Raw genomic sequence first — 22,731 nt, 5'->3', positions numbered from 1 at the left:
TGGAGAATTTCTGTTACTCTGCTTTTTGAATAAATAAATAAATAAATCTTTAGTATGAGATTTCAACTATAGATACCTGATTTGGAACAAAACATCTGAAAATAGTTCCTTAGCTAAAGAATTTTCTAAGCAACAGTAAAAGTAGGACATATGGAATTTTTAAGACAGAACTGTAAAGAACTGTAAAAATCTATCATTGTATCCACATCTCTTCAGGATAACTGAGATTATTAAGCTGGAGAAAGGCAAGGAGGTTACAGTAGCTATCAATTTATTCAAAGGAGAAAATTCAGAAATGATTTAAAAAAACAATGAACAATGGGGCAGAAAAGACAGTGATCTAAATAAGAAGAAAACAAGTTTGTTAAATTTGCATTGTGGATTTTTCTTGTTTTATTTTTATGTTGCAATGCTTGAGCTTCTCTTCATGTTGTATAACATCTAGGACCAGAAATATGTGGTCACTTGAATCAATGAAAAATTCATATTATGCTAATAGAGACTAAATGCAAAGTACTGCATAGGTTTGCTATTCATTGGTTCTGAATCAGCATTATTACAACACTTATTACAACCTTGAAGGGTTAAACAGCATCTTCCCAGTCCCAAGATTTCATTTCTTGAAGCGTTCATGTGAACACCAGATGGAACAGAAGGCTGATTGATAGCTTCTATTTCAGCCAGAGCCCCAGAAATAAGATGCATAACTAAACTAGCAGAAAGATCCAACAGAGAACCTAAAGTAACCATCTCTGGTGAGCTGGGAACAGGAAAACCATGTGCAAGTTTTCCAACAACCTTGTTCCCCTTTCAGTGTGGGAACACTACCTTCCCCCACCTACAGGCCTGCCTGTCTGGGAGTCCCTGCTCTTGGTTGAACTAATCCAGAGTGTTGGTGTTCCACCCAGGGCAGCCATCGTCATGGGATACACCTGGTCATAATTACTCAATAGTCTTCCTGGAAGAGGTCCCTGAGGTTTCTCCTACTCTCCCCACTGAGAACTTTGCCAGGAAACAGGCAAATGCCCTGTGGAACATTTCACTGAACAATAAGTGAAAAGCTATCACACAGGTCAAGTGATGACTCATGCTTTGGAGTTAATTTCATCCCATGGGGAAAATCCATTCCTTCCTTGAATCCCCTGGAATAAATTGAAAAGATTTAGAGAATCTAAAAATAAATGATCCCCCAGTTCAGAATTGTCACTAGGACCTAACTCCCACATGGGGTTTAATTCCCTGTCTTGCAATGTTTTCTAAACACATGCTATCCCCTACCATTTCTTTTGAAGCTACCAGTAAACCTTGATTTGTACTAAACAGACATAAAATTCCCAAGCAATGTTTCCAAGGTCATACATACAGTAAGAACAGGCTGGAATTTTACCGCGGGTCAATCTGCTTTCCAATGACTTTCATATGTATTATCCCGAAGTTCTCTGACTTCCTAGAGAACTCATGGATCACACTACCCAGTTCAGTTTCTAATATTTTACTACTCTATGTCCAAATAAATTTCATTATTAATCTAATTTCCAGAAAACAATCTGTTAACTATTTCTCTTTTTAAAATATTTATATTTATTTACTTGAAAGAGTTACACAGAGAGAGAAGGAGAGGCAGAGAGAGAGAGAGAGAAGCTTCCATCTGCTGGTTCACTCCCCAGTTGGCTGCAACACCGGAGCTACACTGATCTGAAGCCAGGAGCCAGAAGCTTCTTCTGGGTCTTCCACACTGGTGCAGGGGCCCAAGGACTTGGGCCATCTTCCACTGCTTTCCCAGGCTATAGCAGGGAGCTAGATCAGAAGTGGAGCAGCCTGGACTTGAATTGGCACCCATATGGGATGCCAGCACTGCAGGCTGCGACTCTACCCAGTATTCCACAGCACCGGCTCCTCTGTTAACTATTTCAAAAATGTGATTCTGGCCGGCGCCGCGGCTCACTAGGCTAATCCTCCGCCTTGCGGCGCCGGCACACCAGGTTCTAGTCCCGGTCGGGGCACCGATCCTGTCCCGGTTGCCCCTCTTCCAGGCCAGCTCTCTGCTGTGGCCAGGGAGTACAGTGGAGGATGGCCCAAGTGCTTGGGCCCTGCATCCCATGGGAGACCAGGAGAAGCACCTGGCTCCTGCCATCGGATCAGCGCAGTGCACCTGCCGCAGCGCACCTACCGCGGCGGCCATTGGAGAGTGAACCAATGGCAAAAGGAAGACCTTTCTCTCTGTCTCTCTCTCACTGTCCACTCTGCCTGTCAAAAATAAAAAAAAATAAAAATAAAAATAAAAAAAAATTTTAAAAAATGTGATTCTGTTCCCTCTAGAAGTTGTGTTTGGGGACTATCATTGCAGTCCTTTGTTTACACTGGAGCTCATTTTCTATGGGCAGACAAGACTTAAGTGTGTTGATAGGGCCTGGAGATGATTTGAATACTGGGTGCACACTCACCAATTACACAAATGGTTCCCAAGGTACAAGGAGTGAAAGATCTTCCCAGGGAAACTTGGTCTGCCTATAATATAGTGAGTATGTATTTCTCTCCATTTGATGAGACTTTGGAGCAAAGAATGCCCACAGAAAGAAAACAATAAGAATCAAACTATGAAAAACCTGATCCTTTATATTGGCTGTTATGTTTTCCTTTAGATTTCAGTGGAAACTTCCTTCTTCTCTCAACAGGACATCTTATTGATAGAGCATCAATCAAGTTTACATTCTCTACTTAGCATGTTTATTCAGATCAGATGTGTGAAGAACTGAGTTTCTGATAGGGTTTTCATTGCTTTTTGATGACCTAAATTTGCCAGATCACATTCTTATTGAATGCAAGTACCAACAGTGACAATTCGTTACAGACTCCTAATAATGTCTGAATCTGTGATGGCCCTATGTTATAACTTTTCCCAGAATTTCCCATGCTCCTCAGCCTCACTCCAGCAAATCTAAATTTTGTCTGTTACTGTTTCGAAAACCCATCCTCTACATGGATCATTGTATTCTGATGTATGTTACTTGATTTGGGAAGCACATTAGGTATCTGCATTTAGTTCCTCACCCAATAGCAGAGTCTGGTATCACATGCACCACTTCCTCACCCCCCTCACTGATTTCCAGTAATATTCTCATGTTCCAGGTGGATTGTACAGAGTTCCTCTTTATGTAAAGCTTATTCCCCTGGCAGAAGGGGCACAACATTTTCAATCAGGAAAATTGGGTTTTGGCACCGGTTCTTCATTTATTACTAGTTAACTTGGCCAGGTCATCTTGAACATCTTGAGTCTTTGATTTTCTTCTCTGCAAGATAAAGGCCAAATACATTCCAAAGGATGCATGAAGTACAATGATATAATGTATATGAAGACTTTTAAAATTATAAAATACAGAAGGAACAAATCAATATTTATACCATATAGGATTTATGCAATACAGGTTCCTTAGTTCCTAGGCAGCACAGAGTATGAATAAGTATCTGGGATTAGACAATACCTGGTGTGCTGGCTTTGTGAAAATGCCTCTCCTTTCCTCCTTTTCCCTTTCTATTGAACTACCTTTTTTGCTTATGATATCTTCTTAGATTATATTAATTTTTGTAATCTATATCCAACATTTGGTAGATCAGAGGATAACAAATGATATAATGACAAATAATTAATGAAATAAAAATAAATTCATTAATGGTATGAGATACTATCCCTACTCAAAGGAAGTATCTGTCCTAATGGGAGAACAACACAATACTGTGCTCTCAAAGATATTTCACCATATCAGGGACTCTTTTAAAGCCCTGGATGAGTGGGGGAGATGGCAGGGTTACAGAGTGGAGGTTGATATGTCATCAGAGGCTAGCAAGTGGAAAAGGCCTTTGGAGAGGAAGTAGTAGATGAGGCCTTGAAGTACATGATGAAATAGAGATGAAGCCTTGAAGCTGATGAAGAAAGAAACAGAGTCTCACAGGACAGAAGCCAGTGAACATAGGTTCAAGTGTGGGGACAGTTTACAAGGAAGGAAGGAAGTCTGGAATTTAGGGAAGGGAAACTGAAGTAGGAGGCAGAGAAATGACTCTTTAATGTGAGCAGGTGGTGTGTGTGCACATTACTGGCATACACCAACATGTCCTCAATCTGTTTGTCATGGACAGTCTTGAAGGCTGGAGTCAGCCTGCCTGAGTGTCCACACCAGCACTATGGGTCCTGAAATATCTCTTGAGTTTTCTTGTTGTTGTTGTTTCTTTAAATCCAGGATTGTAGTTCTCAACATCCTTGTTGCAACACATTGGAATGTGCATAAGTCATGTGTTACTATTGTGAAAGTATTAAAAAGGGTTGAATATTTTCATTAGAAATCAGCTGTTTTGATATTTCTTGATTAGGAGGAAAAGGGGTGGGGTTATGATTAATGCCAGGGTCACCCATAGGACAACACCAGTACGCTGTCTAGTGTTGGGGGTAAGAGAAGACAGTCACTGCCCTAGAATCTAAAGATAGAATGTTCCATTTCAAAGTGCTATTTAACAAAGAAGCATTAATAAACTGATCTGTAATGTGCTTTTCTATGAAGGTAGAAAGTCTGAGGACCCCCTTGTCTCTGGAGATTGCATGGCCAGTGCTCATAGATTGGGCATCTGACCATCGGGGGAGGAAGGAATAGGGGATCATTCCTAACAGGTTCTAAGGCAGCTTGTCTCCGACTCTTGGATTTGTCCAGCTCCTGCTGGCCTTTCTGTTTGTTTGTTTTAAATTTCATTCATTCATTTGAAAGTCAGACACATACAAAGAGAAGAAGAAACAAAGAGATCTTCTATCTGCTGGCCCACTCCCTAAATGGCCATGACGGCCCAGACTGGACCAGGAAGAAGCCAGTAACCCAGAACTCAATATACATCTACTATGTGGGCAGCAGGGACCCATGCACTTGGGCCATCATGTGCTGCCATCCACTGCACCACAACACCGGCTCCTGCTACTGGCCTTGGCCTTGGCATTTGGCTCAGTTCTGTCTGTGGTTCCAGTGTTCACACACCTGGGATTGAGTTTGCATCTTGTCTTCCTGTTCCCTGTTCCTGTTCCCTGTCTCAGGTCATCTATCCTGGCTCCCTCTGTTCCCATGTCCTATTCCTGATGAATCCTGAGAAATGTGTGATTTGAATCACATTTCAAATGATATTGAAATTATTGAAAGGGACCCTATCTAGGGAATACTTTTGATTAGGAAAAGCATCATAATTGTGATGTCTAAAGCCCTTGTAATTAACCTATGTCAGTTTTTATTTATGTGTGCTGTATTGAGATTTTTTTTTGAGGAGTACATATATATTGTCAAGGTCCTGTTCTGTTGTGAGAGTTCTACCAGGACTGATTGGTCCATTATTGTTGATTTTCTATGTCACTGTTTGAATCAATGGGCACAAACCACATTCTGACTCTCCAAAGGCTGCCACATCTCTGTCCTTTACCAAGTCTATTCTCTCATGCCCTTGGCATCACAGAGCTGGTGGAAGAACATCAACAACAATAGCACAAGAAGACAGACAACTTTCAAGTTCACAATCCAGAATTCAAGTATGCACATTGTAAAGTGAGGGATAAAAAAAAAACTGGGGGGGGGGGGGACTATAAATGTTCCCTTTGCTTTTCCTGAGTTGGCAAAGTAAAGTAGGTTCTTTAAAGATGGGACGCTTACACAAAGTGTGAGGTCATGAGTTCTCAGCAGGGGCCAGGAGGGACACATTTACAAAGGAAGACATCATTCTCCTCTGGCAGATTCGGGGAGGAACGGATCTATTCCATTACTGAGGCAATGCTGAGTCACTTAGCAGCTGACTCATTAGCAGCCATTAGCTGGCCCACAGTCCACAGAAAATGAGTACAATTGTGCAATCTTTATAGAAGGGAATCTACAAATTAGTGTTGGCGGCCAAGATGACAGATCTGGGTCTGTTATTAAACAGAGGAGACCTGCCTGCTCACTATTTTGGAGACTTAAATCCAGCCACATGAATGTTTATACCGAAAAAACCTATTGAGCACTATGGGCATATCAAAGAAGACTCCTTTAAATTGATGTTTCTCTGTCTCTCTGTTTTCTCCTCATGATATTATGCAGTGACACTCGACACTCACGCACTAAGTAGACAGATGATACTACTGATTTATGACTTCATTTGTCCCCTTAAAAGAACAAATGGGGCTTCTACAATATATATGAAGGATCTTCACAATGTTCATGGAAAATATGTGTTACCAAAAAACTTAATGGACTTCAATTTTCTTTTTTGGCATCAAAACAAACTTATCTTTTAATTCTATTTTCCCACATACTTTTTGAAGTGTCCTTGTATTGATTTTAGCAAAAGGAGACATAGGATGGAAAACTTAGTTGAACACAAATAGCCCAGTAAGGTAAGACTAGGACAACTTTCAAATAGGGAGAAGACAATGGCTACCATAAAGACAGCCAAGGAAATATGGTTGTTACCTGGGCTTCCACAGTAGGAAATGATTCCCCTGGCACCACACTTTATTCTTCTCACTCTGCTGGTCAATTTCACTTGATCCCTACCTTTCATCTAGTCTGGAGTCACTGGAACCATGGACATGAGACTATAAATACTATTGTTTTAGGTTTCACTATGAATTCATTACTAGACTTATGGTCCATCTTACCTCCACTTCAATGCCACACTTCTTCAATATCAAGTTTCTTTGACTGGCTAGCAAGCTCTCTAGTGCTGCAACTTGGTAGGTGATTGGGTACCAGTCTAAATCCCAGGTCCTTAATAATAGATTCTCCCCATGCCTAATTCAGTCTTACCAAGTGAAGTGTTCTATCAGGTACCACAGCCCCTCTACTGCTGGATTTCTTTCCCATGAACTCCAGTTCCCTCTGTCACCTAGCAACTAGCTATGTATCTTTGGACAAATGGCTTAGCTCCCCCAAGCCTCAATTCCTCCATCTGTTACATGGGATACCACTAATATTTAGCACAGCAACAATTAAATTATGCAACAAATATACATTGATCAGCTTTTAGAGGCAGACCATTCCAGGCCCTAGGGACACAACAGTGAACTATAAACTCCACAGACAAGGTTCATGCTCATACAAACTTAGAGAAAAATTTACATGTTGCCTAGTGTGGGAATGGGGATGAGGAGAAACAGAAAATAAAAAAATCAAACTAGTTTGTGTGATAATTATGGGTAATTATACATGCTAAGAAACAAACATAGAATAGAGTGATTCTCTAGAGATTTATCAAGATGGGAATGATGTGATTTAGACAGGGATTCAGGAAAGGTCTCATCAAGAAGGTATTGTTACTGGAGAGAAGATGCTTTGTGGAGAAGTGGAGGCAAAGCAACCCAGGCAGATACAAGAGCAACAATGTCATCCTTAGCTGAGAATGAACCTGGCTTGCTGTTCAGGAGCATGTGGGGAGAGGGTCGAGAACAGGAAAGTATACCACAGGGCGTATGATCATAGAAGAGGTTAGACAGGCAAGGCCAGCAGGGGAATGACCTGCATTGTAGGTCTACATATGCTGGTGGGCCAAGGAGGAATTTTCTGCATCTGACATAATTTGATTTACATTTTAAAAATAGCATTCAGTCATCTTTATAAGGTAAGGGGTGATAGAAGGATATGAATGCAGAGAGAAAGGAAACTATGTATAATCTAGGTAAGAAATTCTGGTAACTTGGTTTGGACTAGAATGCTACGCAGAGATGGAGAGAAGTTCTCACAGCAGGGACTCATGGATGCTTTGCCAGTGAACTGGAAGTAGGTAGGGGAAAAAAGGAATTCAGGATGATACCTAGATTTTTGGTGTCATGTAGGTGTATGCTGGCATCTTTATCTGATACAGGAATGACTGGGTTAGGACTATGGAAGAAAAATAGTAAACAGCAGAGTTTCACGGGACCATGCTAACTTATCCTTCTTCATAGCTAAGTGAGGAGCAGTTGAATTTACTGTGTGTTTTCAGCTCACTGGAAAACTCAGGAATGGAAATTTTTAAGGATAGAGATTATTTTGGGCCCTGCTCCACACTAGACAATTCACATAACCATGCATTCATTCGCTCATCAAGCCCTGTCCTAGGCACCTGGTTACAGCAGAAAATGCAATAGACGAAAGTCCCTCCTTCCTATAACTGACATTCTAGCCAGAGAAGAGGCATCACAAACACGGTATAAAATTCTGTCGGGGGAGAAGAAACAGAGCAGGAATAGCTGGGAGTAAGGGAGCAGTGGTTGGTGGTACCAGGCAAAGACCTGAAGGAGGTGAGAGCACGAGCATATGGGTAGCTGGGGAGTCATGTTCCAGGAGGTACAAGCTTGGCTGATTCAAGGAGCTGGCAACAAGAACCAAAGGTGAAAGCTACAAATGAACCCAACTTCATCTCTCTTTATACTCTTCAGGGTTCCTTGGAAACTTAAATGATAAACTATAGTAACAGAAAGAAGTATATTTGTGCTGAGAAAGGAAATACTGGTTTGCATTTAAACATTGCCATCATAGTTCCTACTTCAAGTTTAAACATTTCCCACAACATACACATACTTACACATTTGTGTGCATAGACACCAATCTCAGGAATCCTGAGTGAAATGAAGAAACGTGGGTGCAGAGAAGTGGAGGTGGAAGCAGCAGTGAGAGGTAGGGACCTGTTCAAGGTAGAACAGAGGATTAATACAAGATTTTCCTTGATATTTTTTATCTACCCTCCCCTCACCCCCCAACAATATGGCTTGTTTAGGTGCCCTGGTAACTCAGCCCAGCTGGGACCAATGCACATCACTGGACACTTCGGCTTTGTCACCTTCCTGGCTGATCCAGTTCACTGTGTTAGCTCCTGCCCACAGCTCTGGTATCATGGCTGCTGCTTGGTCCTGTTTTCCTGGGCAGCCTCAACTTACCCCACCAGGCCTGAGTGACTGCAAAGGGCTTTAGCACAAACTGGCTTGGCCTTATCAACCATCATGTTGGGTCAGCCAACTTCATTAGGGCTCTGTTCCTTCATCTACAATATGTAGGTAACGATAATTCCCTCAGTATTGTTATAAGGCATAAGTGAATTACTACATCTGCAGTTATTAGGCCTTACTCGTTGTGCTTTTGGTGCTCTAGATGAAGTGTTACGATCATTAGCCAGTGATCCCCTGCCTTTTGTGGTGCAGACATCTCACCCAGTTCTGTTTCATCAACACTGATTTTTTTTTTAACAATGCCAATATATATTTTACTTTATAGAATATACCAAATGCTCTCATTCCAAGAGAGCAATAATTACTGAGTTACTTTATATCTGTGATTGTGGCAAAATACACGTAACATGAAATGTACTGTGTTAGCCATTTTTCAGTATATCATTCAGTGGCAGCAACTTCATTCGCATTGTTGAGCAGCAATGATGATCATCCATCCACAGCACGTAATTCATCTTACTGTGAAAGTATCAAATGCTTCACAAATTTGTGAGTCATGGTTGCACTGGAGCAGTGTTAATTTCTCTGCATCATTCGAATATTCTGTATCTTTTCAAATTTCTGTATCTTGCTACCCACCTGAGCATAGCACTCTGATGTTTTAAAGGTGATCTGAAAGTGACCAACATGTGCTAAATTACCTACCTTCCAGAATGCTCTTTAAAATTCATGTAATTCTTTTCTACCAGTAGATTCCCTAGCTGCCTGGCACTATGGATTCTGTGGACATACATCTTATTGAGATCATTATAGCCTGAACATTTTTATTTTTCACCGTTCAGAGCTACCTTAAAATGAGCTGTCACCAATGTGCTTTCTTATATATGAGGATACTTCAACAAGTTAATAGAAAAATAGAATTAAAAGATCAGTTTATTTTGTTGCAAAAAGTTTTGAAATCCACAGTTTTTTATATTATGTATTTTTGATGAATTTCAAAACTTTTCATACAAAAATAAACTGATCTTTTATTTTAATTTGGCATTTTTGAAAAACTCTCACATTAGGTCTTAGACCTGAGTTCTTTGCAGAGGCTTTGTTAACTCAGCAGATATGGTTATTTAATCTCAGATCAAATACAAAATGCTTATTCACATGAGGTGCAGAAATTCTAGCTTTTATTTTTTTCCTTTTGCATGCAATTATTTTGAACTCTGCTCAAGATAGGACAAGATGCCTGAGACCAGATACTTGGAACAGTAAACATCCTTGCATTGCTTGAAAGCTAGGGGTGGCCATGTGGCTGACTGTGGCCAATGGAGTATGAGCAAATGTTACCTCACCCCAGTTAATGCTGAAATTGTGTGTGAAGCTTGTGATATCACAACATGATAGAGCACTCATCAGCCTGCACCCCTTAGTGATTACAAAGAGCAATCACTTGATCAGTGATAATCATGCAGTATATGCATAAGTAAATTTTTGTGGCTTTTTAAAAAAAGTTTTATTTATTTATTTGAGAGGCAGAGTTACAGACAGAGAGAGGGAGAGACAGAGAGAGGTCTTCCATCTGCTGGTTTACTCCCCAAATGGCCACAATGGCCAGGACTGGGCCAATCCAAGGCCAGGAGCCAGGAGCTCCTGAATATTACACAGCATATTCTAGAATATATACATAGAATATACATAGTATATTCTAGGTCTCCCATGTGGGTGCAGGGGTCCATCTTCCACTGCTTTCCTAGGCCATTAGCAGGGAGCTGGATCAGAAGAGGAGCAGCAGTGACTCGAACCAGCCCCCATGTGGGATGCCAGCACCACAGGCAGAGGTTTAACCTGTCATGCCACAACACTGACCCCAAACTTTTGTGGCTTTAAACTCAGATTTTGAGATTAAATATTGTAGAAAAATAATCAACATTATCATGACTAATACAGGTGCTAAGTAATAGATATAAAATATTCACTGAACTGTTGATAGCCTTTCTCTGTTTCTCTGAACATCAACTTTGTTCTTCAACCAACACAAGAAACAACAGAAGAAATTCATAAAAGAAACCTTGTTTGGAATAATTCTAATATTGCTAGCTCTTTTACTTTTTTCCAGCTCAGATTTATGATCTAATGAAACATTTAAATATGACTGTTTTGAAGTTTCAATCCTCCAAGATAATATTGTTGTAGTGGGTATAAGTGACTGGGAGAATATGTCTTTCAATCATCAAAATGACATTTCCATCCTGTTTTCACTTGACAAATATTTGGGGGCTGAAAATGATTTTAGTTTTTTCAAGTTAGTACAAACTTGCTATTATGTGAGTCAATTCTCATTCTAATTTGAAACTACAAGCTAGAAAGCCTCTGAAAGTGAAGATGTGAACTTAGAGTGGTCGTGGGTATTCTGTTCATTTGCTGCCTCACTTTCAGGAAATAGGGAAGAACACTAATTCTTATTTTGTGCCTACAACACACCAGATACTGTGTACATTGTTGAGAGTAGATTTCAATGCATGTTCCTGAAAAACTGATTCTTAGCTTTGTTTCAGGTCACAAACTCCTCTTAAAATCTGCACAGAAAGGTTTGCATTCAACTACAAGGAATTTCCAGAGGTCATGTACCAAAGCTGGCCTCCTTTAGGATATATTTCTGACTCTTCTAGAGAGATACCATGGCAGAGAAACTTAATGCAAGGAAAGCACCCAGAATTTAAAAGCCCAAGTCCTATTTATTAACCAAGTACCAGACATGGAATCTGGGCAAAACACCTGACATCTCTGACCCAATCTGTCTCCTTTTAATGCGGAGAAATAGTTTCTGAGCCTGCTGTGTACCATACCATGCATTAGGATGGGGTGAGAGATGGGGATTCTATGCCTGTCCTTAGAAGGCTCATGGGAGGGGCCAGCGCCGTGGCACAGCAGGTTAAAGCTCTAGCCTGAAGCACCGGTTTTAGTCCTGGCTGCTCTTCTTCCAATCAAGCTCTCTGCTATGGCCTGGGAAAGCAGTAAAAGATGGCCCAAGTGCTTGAGCCCCTGCTCCTGGCTCCTGGCTTCGGATCAGCTCAGCTCCGGCTGTTGCAGCCATCTGGGGAGTGAACCAGCAGATGGAAGATCTCTCTCTCTCTGTCTCTACCTCTCTCTGTAAATCTATCTTTCAAATAAATAAAATAAATCTTCTTTTTTTAAAAAAAAAAAAAAAAGAAGGCTCATGGACTGTCATAGGGAGACAGGAAGGTACAAAGATAAAAAAGAGAAGCAATCCCTTCATCTCACCCATACTAATTTTTTAACCTAGAAACCTTTTATTTAATGTATACAAACCCCATTCATATATACAAATTTTGCTTATTCTGTGATTTGTCTTATTTATTTCCTTCTACTAATTTTGAGTTTGGTCTTTTCTTGTTTTTCTAAGTCCTTGAGATGCATTGCCGGATCATTTATTTGCTATCTTTCCAATTTTTTTATTTAGGCACTTACTGCTATAATCATGCCTTTTAACACTTTTGCTGTATCCCATAAGTGAGTTTAGATACATTTTGTTTTCATTTCATTCATTTCAAGCAACTTTTTATTTCTCTTTTGATTTCTTCTATGACCCCACCTCTTCATTCATGTTATTCGGTTTCCATGTTTTTGTATATTTTCTAGAGTTTCCTTTTTTGCTAATTTCCAGCTTCATTCCATTGTGATCAGAAAAGATATGTGACATGATTTCAGTTATTTTAATTTCTTGAGACTTGTTTTATAGACTAGTAAATTGTTTATCCTAGAGAATGTTTCATCTACTAATGAAAACAAATGTATATTCTGCAGCTATTGAATGGAATGTTCTGTAGATATCTATAGATCCATCTGGCCTATCGTATACATTAACTCTGTTGTTTCTTTGTTGGTTTTTTGTCTGGTTGGTCTGTCCATTAATGAGAGTGGGGTGGTGAAGTTCCCCTTTACTATTATACTGGAGCTCATGTCTCCCTTTAGATTGATTAATGTTTGTTTTATAAAACTAGGTGCCCTAGCATCAGGTGCATGTACTTTTACCAAAGTCACATTATATTATGAAATTGATCTCTTAATCATTAAATAATGACCTTTTTGTCTTTTTTTTTTTAAATTTTGACAGGCAGAGTGGACAGTGAAAGAGAGAGACAGGGAGAAAGGTCTTTGTTTTACCATTGGTTCACCCTCCAATGGCCACTGCGGCTGGCGCACTGTGGCCAGCGCACTGCACTGATGCAAAGCCAGGAGCCAGGTGCTTCTCCTGGTTTCCCATGCGGGTGCAGGACCCAAGCACTTGGGCCATCCTCCACTACACTCCCAGGCCACAGCAGAGTGCTGGACTGGAAGAGGGGCAACTGGGACAGAATCCAGTGCCCTGACCCGGGACTAGAACCTGGTGTGCCAGTGCCACAGGTGGAGGATTAGTCTATTGAGCTGCAGCACCAGCCCTTTTTTGTCTCTTTTAACAGTTTTTATCTTTTTTTTCTTTTTTTTTTTAATTTTTGACAGGCAGAGTGGACAGTGAGAGAGAGAGAAACAGAGAGAAAGGTCTTCCTTTTCCGTTGGTTCACCCTCCAATGGCTGCTGTGGCTGGCACACTGCAGCCAGTGCACCATGCTGATCTGAAACCAGGAGCCAGGTGCTTCTCCTGGTCTCCCATGCGGGTGCAGGGCCCAAGGACTTGGGCCATCCTCCACTGCACTCCCGGGCCACAGCAGAGAGCTGGCCTGGAAGAGGGGCAAACAGGATAGATTCCGGCGCCCCAACTGGGACTAGAACCCGGTGTGCCAGCGCCGCAAGGTGGAGGATTTGCCTATTGAGCTGCGGCACCGGTCAACAGTTTTTATCTTCAAGTGTATTTTGTCTGATATGCATACAGCTATTCCTGCTTGCTTTTGATTTCCATTTGCATGGAATATCTTTTTCTGTCCTTCCACTTTCAGTCCATGTACTTCTTTATTTCTGAAATATGTTTCTTGTAGGCAGCATTTGGATGGGTCTTTTGTTGTATCCATTCAGCCAGTCTGGATCTTTTTTTTTTTTTAATTTTTTTTTGCCAGGCAGAGTTAGAAAATGAGAGAGAGAGAGAGAGAGAGATATTTATAGACAGTGACGGAGAGACAGAGAGAAAGGTCTTCCTTCCATTGGTTCACCCCCCTAATGGCCGCCACGGCCGGTGCTGCGCCGATCTGAAGCCAGGAGCCGGGTACTTCCTCCCTGTCTCCCATGCGGGTGCAGGGACCCAAGCACTTGGGCCATCCTCCACTGCCCTCCCATGCCACAGCAGAGAGCTAGACTGGAAGAGGAGCAACCAGGACTAGTACCTGGTGCCCCAACGGGGACTAGAACCTGGGGTGCTGGCACCACAGACAGAAGATTAGCCAAGTGAGCCATGGCGCCAGCCAAGTCTGGATCTTTTAATTGGAGAATTTAGTCCATTTACATTCAAGGTTATTACTGGTAAGCAATGACTTGGTCCTGCCTTTTTTCCCTAAAAATTCCCATTGTTTGTTTTGAATCTCTTTTGTTCTTTACTAGGAGGTTTTCTGTCTACACATTCATTCATGATGCTGAAAATCTTTCTCTGTTTCTGTGTGTAGTACATCCTTAAGTATCATTGGTAAGAATCATTGTCACTGACCAGGTCATGACAGATTCTTTCAATTTTTGCTTATCTTAAAAGGTCTTTATTTTACTTTCATTTATGACTGAGAGAGTTTCACTGGGTAAAGTATTCCAGGCTGGCAGTTTTTTTCTTTTAGGACTTGGACTGTATCTCTCCATTCTCTCCTGGCCTGTTTGGTTTCTGATAAGAAATGTGCTGTCCATCTGATGGGATTTCCTTTAAAGGTAATCTGGCATTTCTGTCCTGCAGACATTAGAATATTCTCTCTCTCACATTCTCTCTCTGTCTCTCTCTCTCCCTTCCCTCTCTCCCCCTCTCTCCCTCTCTCTTTTCTTTTTGAAAGTTTGACTATAATCAAACTGTACTAACCTGAGGCTACAGGACTCCAGGCTACTGGGTGGGGCCTCCAGTTTAAAGGGTGTTGAGTGAGCATGATTCTTGGAATCTTCTTCCTGCTTCCTGTACTTCAGATATGGACATACCCAATTCTGTCTCCTTGCACCACTGGCATAGAGCCCCTGGCCCTCTTTTCCCTTTCTTCATGGATGAATAGGCTTTTCATTTGTGGTTCATTGCAATTCCAGTTGGGGAACTCAGGAGGCTCCACTGAGGCCCATAAAGCTCACACCAACTTGGAAGTCTAAAAAGGGCCCCTCATTTGCACATCTCCTTCAAGAAGTCAGGAAGATGAAGTGAGCTTGGCAGATCAAAATTTAGGGATTTCCAAGTCCTCACAACAGACAGCAACAATGGCCAAACCCTATGTGAATGCTTTAAAAAGACATAATCCAGAGCACAATCAAGTCCATGCTCTAGTGGCAATAGGAGCTGCAGGGAGCAGGCTGTTCACCAGCATCAACAATGCGAGCCTGAGCTAACTCACAGCTGTGAGAGGAGGACATGAATGAATCGATTGCAAAGATGAAAGTGAGACACCATAGTCCCACTCCAGCAGTGACCTGAGCCCTACAGGTAATCTTAAGGGGCTTGATTTGGGTGTTTATTCCCTTCCTTTCCTGACTCCTTCCCAGGCCTACCCTCCTTCAATCAAGGGGAATTAGTGTCGACTCTGCAATATAACACGTTTTTCAGATCTTTTGAAATTCTGTTTTTCTTTTCCTTTTCTTCTGGGAAATCAGATTCTGGGTCAGAAAGTCTTCTAAATTTGAAGAAATTACTTGGAAAAGAACATTTACTTTCTCTATAAAGGTTAAAAGCAAACCTGAAGCCCTATGCTAATGAATCAGCAATGCTAGGTCACATTTGGGAACTGCCCAGAAGGAGTGGGTGGAAAAGAGAAGTGTGACTTAGCTGGAAGTAAGTTGTGCTCAAATGATGTGCAATCCCTTCAAGACAACACACAACTCAGCTAGAAGGTTTTCTTATATTTTCTCCTCATCATCATCTCCTTATTCAGATTCCGTGAACTGTCAAGTCACAAGCCATTGAAAAAAGTCACATTACTTCACAAAGATACATTTGCTCTGACCCAACAACTGCAGTCCAGTTTTCAACACTGGTTCCTAAGATTCAAGACACAAACGAGTTGTCATCTTTTCTGTTTATCTTCAGAATGGCTTGTGGGAGTCCTCTAGCTTGTAGCTTTTTAGAGCTGGGAGCTCATCATTGACATGTTTTGCTTTCTACTCTGTATTAAAGCTCCCTTTGTACTAAGGAGCAGGAGCTTTATTAGTTGGTGAACCAGTTTGGATAGACAAGATATAACTGCAAATAACTGAGCTCATAGGAGGGATTGTCAGGAGTTTATGTATGCAGCTTTGAGTCTTCTCAACTAAGTTTTCAGCTGTGTCTACAGCACATCTCAGCCTTGTCCATGGCAGGGAAGCCTGAGGCTTGGAAATCAGCTCAGTGGCAATGAACCCAGCCCAAAGTTATTGCACAGGGCACAGATATAAGAGCTTGATCTTATCTCATTCTGCAAAACAGGATAAAGGCTTCCTTTATCCTTTTGAAAGGAGGTAAGACCAGAGTTTAAACTGGTTTGCAGGTTAATTCTCAAAAATGTAAAGAGAAGCTATCTGAATATTATGCATTTTTTTATGGCAGGAACTGAAGTTCAGTAACATACAAGCATGACTTAGGAGTGGAATAGCTCTCTCATGTCAAAAATGGATCAGGAACAGATGTCATCTTGGCTTGGCCAAGAACCTTGTACCAAGCTCAAGACTCTGGTTCTATTTCATTAACATAAACATTTCACATTTATCCATTCCATTAGGACATTAGCACCTACTTTTATGTGCCACAATGGGAGCAAAATACTGAACAAAAGATATTTCTTACCCTTGAGAGATTCGGTCTTGTGGACGATATGGACAGGTGGATAGAAAAAAAGAGTTGGGCAATTAATAAGGGGATAGAAATTTTGAGTCAAGGGAAATGACACAACTTTTTTTTTTTAAAGAACTCTGAAGCAATGAATCCAGAGAATATTCATAGAGTCCATGATGTTAAATGTGTATGATTTTATAAATATGACTTAGAGGTATCTAATTTTTCTTGACTTTTTATTTATTGTGAGAGTAATTAACATGATTAAACTTTAAAAAAAAATTTTTTCAGAAAGCAGGTGCCAGAACAGGATTCAGAGTTGTACTCCATTTTATGTTGTGTTATCATCTCCCTTGCATTGGACACCATCAACAATCCCACCCATTCGAGGTGTTTTCCACCAAGGGTCTGTTCAACATGCTGCAGGCTTACATAGGCAGTGCTGAAGTGGAACCACAGTTTGGGGGAGATGATTTCCAAGTGCAATCAGTCACACACCTCAGGTTGATTTGGGTGATTATATCTTTGCAACCTCATTTGCTTCTTGGGGAACCAGTTGACTGTCTCTCTGACAAAGTGCCCCAGGGTCTATCTTAATGGTGCTATGAGCAAGGATCTGCCCAGGTATCCCAGTGCCTTGACGACTAGCATTCCAAAATGCCTGTAATGGGAACCAAGATTCTTTAGCCTCCTTCTGCAGTCCTGGATTCCCAAGTTTCATCTCATGGCTCCCTCATCACTGATGGATGTGGCCATTGTCTCATGGATTTTCATATTTTCTTGGACCAAGGATGCTACCATGTCTTACAAGTTGCTCTAGAAGCCTTGCTCTCTCCTGCATTTTTCCTCCTTTATTAGGCTGTGGTAAGGTGTTCCTGTAGCTCTCTTAGACTTTTTAATTGACTAAACACTTTGGCCTCATTTCTGTTCAGTTGTCCTCAGAGCTCCTCTGAGAGGCATCCCAATATTGTTCCTTATGCAACACACAAGTAACCTGCCTTAGGACTTAAAGCTTGGCTTTAGGCAGATGACTCCACTAAATGCTAACATGGGGCATATAAGAACAAAAAAAGTGTTTTTCTTTTCAGTTCAAGGGCATCACATCTGGTTAGGAAAACCAAGCATTTATAAATTAAAAAAAAAAAGAGCTTTGATTTATAAAAGAAGGATCAGCCTTTGCTGCTTCCTCTGCCCTTTATGCACGAGGCCGTTGTAGCAATGTTCTTACATTTAGATACTTTGACTCTATATTCTAATGAAGACACACTCTATGAGAGTGGGAGTATTTTTAATCCTTGAGTCCACAGTGCCCATCAGGGTGTCTGTTACAAAGTAGGCATTCTACAAGCATTTGTTGGATGTTGATCTGTTGAGAGATTAAGTGGCTGAACACATTTCTTTGTATGGACTGCAGGGGAGCAGAAATAGTTTTTATGCAGTTATCTAACTGTTCAGCACTCATTGCACACTGTTGATAAGAAACAGAACCATGTGACCCTCATAATCGTAAGATCAGCCAGCATTTCCTCATTCTCCAGGAAGTAGCACTTGACCAGTGCTTATGCAGCAGAACAGCAAGAACAATTCTATCCGACAACCATTAGGTGGTTGTGTGTGTGTGTGTGCTCACACACATACATAGTTGGCCCTCTATATCCATGGGTTCCATGTCTGTGGATTCAAACAACTGTAGATGGAAAATATTCAGGGAAAAAATTACCGCATTTGTACTTAATGTGGACAGACTTTTTTCTCATCATTATTTCCATAACATTACCATATAGCTACTACTTATATACCATTTACATTTTATTAGTTATTATAAGTAATCTATAAATGATTTAAAGTAGATATAAACATTGGTATAGTTTACATGCAAATAGTGCCATTTTATATAAGGGACTTGAGCATCCATAGATTTTGGTATCCACAAGGCATCCTTGTCCCACTTCTCCATGAACACTGAGGACAACTATATAGAAATTTACATGTATAAATACAAGGGGGCTTCAACAGATTCATGGAAAATTCGCCTAGTCTTTTTTTTTTTAAAGATTTTATTTATTTAAAAGTCAGAGTTACACAGAGAGAAGGAGAGGCAAAGAGAGAGATAGGTCTTCCATCTGCTGGTTCACTCACCAATTGGCCGCAACAGCTGGAGCTGCACTGATCTGAAGCCAGGAGCCAAGAGCTAGGAGCCAGGAGCTTCTTCTGGGTCCCCCACATGGGTGCAGGGCCCCAAGCACTTGGGCCATCTTCTACTGCTTTCCCAGGCCATAGCAGAGAGCTGGATCGGAAGTGGAGCAGCCAGGACATGAACCAGCACCCATATGGGATGCTGGCACAACAGGCAGTGGCTTTACCCACTACACCACAGCACCGGCCCCCACCCAGTCTTTTGTATTTCCCTAAGATTTTTTATTTTTACTTATTGACAGGTAGAATTACAGACAGTGAGAGAGAGAGAGGCAGAGAGAAATGTCTTCCTTCCGTTGGTTCACCCTCCAAATTGCCGCTACAGCGGGAGCTATGCCAATCCAAAGCCAGGAGCCAGGTGCTTCTTCCTGGTCTCCCACGCAGGTGCAGGAGCCCAAGCATTTGGGCCATCCTCCACCACTGCCCTCCCAGGCCACAGCAGAGAGCTGGACTGGAAGAGGAGCAACCAGGACAGAACCCGGAGCCCATATGGGATGCCAGTGTCACAGGTGGAGGATTAACCTAGTGCACCACAGCACCAGCCCCATCACCCAGTCTTTTAAATCAACTTTTCCACAAACTCTTGGAAGCTTTATCATATGTTTACCACACTTATACACATGTATAATGTGATTTTACCTCTAATAAAAATATATTTTCCTAGTACCTTCCCCTAGCCAAAGAATGAATGTGGTAGAATGGAGGTCTTGTGGAGAAAGGAAGAACTGATATACTGTGTCAGGAAATGAGTGTTCAGAAGCAGGAACACCATCCTGGGGAAGGAGAGCAGGGATAAAAGGATTCCAGAGTGGACTGTGAAGCCTGGGTCTCCTGTCCCAGTTAACAGAGCATATGCCTAGGGTTGCCATTTATCCTGGATATTAGAAGATTAGGGAAAATGAGAGTCTAGAGGATGACCCACGTGTGCTACTGGGAGGAATCAGTGACCCACATTCAATGATGATCAACTGTTTGCTGGGTGAGGACACTGACCCCCAGCCAGGCTGAGTTTCTAGGTGATGATGTGTGGGGTCATCACAAGCACACACTCAGGAGTTGAAAAAACCTCAATTCAAATTTATCTCTGCAGTCCATCAGCTTGAGACAGTTATTTGCTTCTTTAATGGAATTTTCCTCATTTCTAAAATGGGACTAAAACCCAACCCTGTAGGTTGTTGCGGGTGGGAGGGAGGTTATGGTGGGAAAAAGCCACTAGAATTCAAAAGTTGTACTTTGGAAATTTATATTTATTAAATAAAAGTTAAAAAAGGAAATTAAATTTAAAAAACCCAGGCAATATGGTGCCTGCTGCATGGAAAGAAAGTACTATATGGCAACTGTTATTAAAGAGTTACTATTTCAGCAAGGGGCGGGTCATTTGAAGATGGATGGATTTCCATTGTAAACAGCTGGGATGGGGCTAGGCTTGGGGCAGATGAGAAATGTTAGTAGATGTTTCATACTTATGAACACTCAAAGACTCCTGGGAAAGGTAACAATCTCAACTCATCAGTCACTTATCCCTTGGTTTGAGAGAGCTTTTCCTGAGAGCTGGTTTTGATTAAGAAAGGGAGAAGAGAGGTAAGAGAAGAGAGGTGGGAGAAAGCGCAGGCAATTGGATGCAGGTGATGTCACAGGAGGGATTTCAAGTTACAAGATGTAAAGGGTTGTCAGAGATCAAGCATGCTGAAAATGAGCTCCTCCTACCTCCCTGTTTTGCTACTGAGGAGGGAAAGAGGCTGTCCCTCCTTAACAGCAACATGTCACTTCCCCAGCCCTTCCACCCGGTGCTACCCTGAGTAAACTTGACCAATGCGTGATTTAGTGCTGCCAGGTCTACTACATCAATGCTTCCATTACATAGTTCTAAGCTACCCTGTCTTTCTTCTTCTGTCACCCAGATGTTACTCAGAATACTTCAGTTCTCTGAAATTCTGTTTTTCCATGTTGGAATTAGGGTTGAATAGATGGAATTAAACTAACTTGATTAAATCAAATCTTAAGAGATTTTCTTGAAGAAATAGGAAAAATGATGAAAAGTAGAGAAATGGTGGGGAAAAACACACAAATAGTCAAAAGAAGAGTCATTCTCAGGATATTCCTGATTTATCTGGAGCCAGAAAATTGAAGACATTTATAAAAGGCAGATTTTCATGAAAAAGATTGTTTTATCATGACCTTACCTGAAAGCCAGATTGTATTTAGAATGTGCAAATTGGAAACAGATTGAATGAGTGCTGCTGCTTATGGCTTGGGCCTTTTGAAGTTGAGAAAAAGCCCAAATGTGAACCAATCGATTTGTCTGCACTTAGGAGGCTTATCTGTCACATGCTATTATCTTATATTATAGTCATAAACATTCCTTGCCTACTGAGGAGAGAGGTGTGTGATTCCGTAAACTTCTAAGAGAATACTCACAAGAGCGAGATTTCCCCACATATGTTCTTATAGGAACCAGTTCCCTGAGAGAGTATGCTTTGTGCCAGCCAAGCTTAGAAAATATCAGATTATATAAAATAAGCTGAATTTCTTCTCTTCGGGAACATTCCATCTGTATTATAAACCTAGTAAACATATTGCATATTCATTCATTGTGAGTTTTCAAGAGTAATTGTAAATAACTTTGAGAGACTCATCCCATGGACCACGTATGAGGAATTATTGCTCCCAAAGTCACTAATCAGTCTACTGATGATTAATGCATGATCAATTGTTTAAAATAGTAACACATTTGCTAGCATTCTAGATTCTTTAACCTTCAACTCTCTTGGAAACTAAGACACATCGCAAATTCTAGTACAAGTTAGCCATTACTTACTGGAGCTAATTAAACATAAACCAGCACAATTTCTGCATTGACAGTATATAAAAATATGTATGAAACAGCCTGTGCTGTTTGTTGTGTGGCTGGTTTGAGTAGGACCTGGCAATTATCAATGGTGATTTTTCTCTGCAGAAAATTTCAACTTGCAGAGACATATGAAAAGCAACTTGAAATCCATCAAGATAATTTATTTTACATGGATTAACATTCATTTCCATAGAAAGAGAGAAGTGCAATAGAACGTATACTCCTGACTGAAAAGAGGAATGCCAAGTTCTGTGAGCCTCCAAGATGGGATTCACCAGGGTCATTGTGTCCAAAGTCTCAGATCACCATTATATATCACACACACACCCCACAGGTATGCTTACTCCAGTCTTATGTTGAAGATGAGAAAAATAAAACCTAGAGACACTTGCCATTACAGTTGCAAGAGCTGTGATGTCAAACTCAGTACTTCCGATTCTCACTCCACTGAAAGTAGTTACTCTACCAGTACATAATCACATCACAAAAGGTTAGAAACTTGTTAAAAGTGAGAAAATCAGGGTATGTTTCTCAATCTGATGCTCAGTGATTGCTCCGTTTCAACTCAAGGGTCACTTTACCAGGCAGGCTCCAGATTCCATGCATAGCAAAGGCTGCCAATGGGGAAAAATCAAATTAAATACCTGTCCTCAGTGAAACCCAGATCAAGGGTAAGTCTTATGTGGCTAAGTATATTATTTAGGTAGTAGAAACTAATGAATTGATGATAGAGAAGAGATTAACTCACACATGGAAGCTGATTTTCTTTGAAAGATAAGTAGGATTTTAAGATACGAAAGGAGAGAATGTTGGTTCACCGGTTGCCCAAAGGGGCATACG

At 41.1% G+C, this 22,731-nt stretch overlaps 1 long non-coding RNA gene across 1 annotated transcript in view; it reads left to right on the top strand.

Moving 5' to 3' along the window:
* The window catches only part of LOC133773786 (uncharacterized), a 316,253-nt gene that overhangs the window by 234,114 nt on the left and 59,408 nt on the right, over positions 1 to 22,731 (top strand). The gene's annotated exons all lie outside the window — the stretch shown is intronic.

Source organism: Lepus europaeus, chromosome 14 (assembly GCF_033115175.1).
Source record: "Lepus europaeus isolate LE1 chromosome 14, mLepTim1.pri, whole genome shotgun sequence".
In the NCBI taxonomy this organism is placed as follows: Eukaryota; Metazoa; Chordata; class Mammalia; order Lagomorpha; family Leporidae; genus Lepus; species Lepus europaeus.
The sequence above is the reverse complement of the archived record's forward strand: the minus strand, read 5'-3'. Positions and strand labels throughout refer to the sequence as shown.